Consider the following 2533-nt stretch of genomic DNA (forward strand, 5'->3'; position numbering starts at 1 on the left):
ACTCGGTAGTCTGATGGGAGTTGTGGAGAGAAGAGATGGTCCTGGCAAAGAGGCAAGGGCACCTAGGTGCTATCAAGAGCAGAGTCGAGGAAACAGCCCAAATGTCCACCAACAGATGAATGGATAAACAAAATCTGGCACATATGTATGGTGACGTATGGCTGCTGCTGTTAGTTGCTGTCAAGTCGATTCTGACTCCTGGCGACCCCATGTGTGCAGCATAGAACTGAGCTCCATAGGGTCTTCAAGGCTGTGAACTTTTGGAAGCAGGTCTCCTGGCCTGTTTTCTGAGGGCCTTCTGAGTGGGTTCAAACAGCCAACATTTTGGCTAGTAGTCGAGCACTTAACTGTTTGCGCCACCCAGGGACTCCTTAGCCAGGAAGAGAAATGAAGTTCTGATTTACGCTATGGCGTGGGTAGGCCTGGAAAAGGGGACAACTAATGTATGACCCCACGTGTATGAAATAGCTAGCATAGGCAAATGCAGAGAGACCAGCTGACTGGAGGCTACTGGGGGCTGGGGGCCCGCGGGCAGTTACTGCTGAGGGTGCCGAGTTTCTGTTGGGTGATGAAGACGTTTTGGAAGTAGAGGTGGCAATGATGGCACAGCCTAGTGGATGTACTTGGTGCCACTGAACTGTGCACTTGGAAATGGTTAAAATGACAAACTTGTGGTTATATTTTTTGTTGTTGCTGTTTTTAGGTGCCATCGAGTCAGTTTGGGCTCATAGTCACCCCATGTGATGGAGTAGTACTGCTCCTTTGGGTTTTCTAGGCTGTAATCTCTATGGGAGCAGATTGCCAGGCCTTTCTCCTCCAGAGCCGCTGGGTGGGTTTGAACTGCCAACTTTTCAGTTAGCAGCAGAGCACTTAACTGTTGCACCACCAGGACTCATTAAATATATTTGGAAGGTCCTAGGCCCAGGTGCACGGTGGGGGGCGGCAACATGGTCCAGGGGTGTAGGGAAAGGGTGACAGGCAGGGGCCAAGGCTAGGTTCTACAGGATGGAAGCGGGGGCAGAGAGGTGAACGGGGTGTTTAGGGCGGGGTGGGTCAGAGTCCCAGAGCTCAGAGGTGGACCTGGGTGTGAGATAAACAGCCCATTGCAGACCCTGGCCTGGCACCAGGCAGCCCCCGAGGGCCTGCCGATTGTTCCCGGGAGTGGCACGGGGACCCCGGGCAGCCTGCAGAAGGACCTGTGTGTCAGGATGTTTCCAGGGCTGGAGCCCAGGCGAGCTTCCGTCCAGAGGCCTCTGCATGACAACGTGAGCCAGGGGGCGGCTCCAACTCCCAACCACTGTTTCCTATCTCAGAAACACGAAGCCACCTTTCCCTAGCTTTCTAGTTTTGTCTCAGGATGTGACTCGACGCTGTAATATTTAAAAACATTGTTGTCCTTGGCTGTCACTGAGTTGGCTCCCAACTCACGGCGCCCCCATGTGTCACAGTGTAGAACTGCTCCACAGGGTTTTCTTGGCCATAATCTTTATAGATGAAGATTACCAGGCCTTTCTTATGTGGCACATCAGTGTGGGTTTGAACTACCAGCCTTCTGGTTGGTAGCCGAGTGCAAGCCATTTGCACCAACCAGGGACTTTTCTTAAAAACATTCAACAGCCAGTTTTCTCTTTGACTATTTGAGTCCAGTACATGGCTTGGCTGGCTTTTCCACCAAACAGTCCAGCTGACTGGGGCCTCGCGGTTGTAGCTGACACACCAAGCCCTTAACGCAGCCCTGGCCCAGTTTGACACTCACTGCCGTCTGCGTGGGAACATCCCTTCTCAAGGACACACGCTGGGACCTCACAGAGCGAGGCGGGATCCCGCTAACATGTTTCTCTCTCAAAACCTTCAATTACAGCGATGCCGTCGTGGGGATTTTTATCATCCCTTAATACCGCGTCTCCGTGGTAATTAGAGAACAAAGGAGACAGATCAAAACCTGTCAGGAGGCTGACATTTTAGAGAAGGGAAACACTTTCAATATTTTGAAAGAAACATAAATGGGACCAGCTCCCCAGACACACACTCACACACGGCGCTACCCATGCCTCCCCGCCAGCGAGGCCCTGAGGGAGGGGGCAAGGTGTCCTCAGGGTCAGTGCCATCAGGGAGAGCAGAGGTGCTGGGAGGGGGCAAGGGCTCAGAGGGGGCTGACATGGAGCCCGGGGGTCCTGCGTAAACTCCCGTGTGCGTCACTGAGTGCTCCCATCAGGGTGGGGGCCTGGGGAGCTCCCATGCCATCCACATACACACGTGACTGTCTCTCTGGGTGCTGGCAGGGCCGGGGTTCCTGCTCTCACACTCCAGCGGGCAGTCTCAGGCAAGGGACTAGGCACGTCTCCCCTCACGTTCCTGCCTTGGAGCAGGTAATGAGCATGCTGTCCCAGGGGCTGTCAGGAAGGCTGCCCGCCGCCCACCCATGCAAAGCACTCCTGAGAGAGTCGTTGACTGAGGTGCTGGCTTAGGTTTGTTCTGCTTGTCCTTTCCATCCTAAGGGGGTGACCAGCTCTTTTGTTCCTCCTTTCTTCAG

Source organism: Elephas maximus, chromosome 2 (assembly GCF_024166365.1).
Source record: "Elephas maximus indicus isolate mEleMax1 chromosome 2, mEleMax1 primary haplotype, whole genome shotgun sequence".
Lineage (NCBI taxonomy): Eukaryota > Metazoa > Chordata > Mammalia > Proboscidea > Elephantidae > Elephas > Elephas maximus.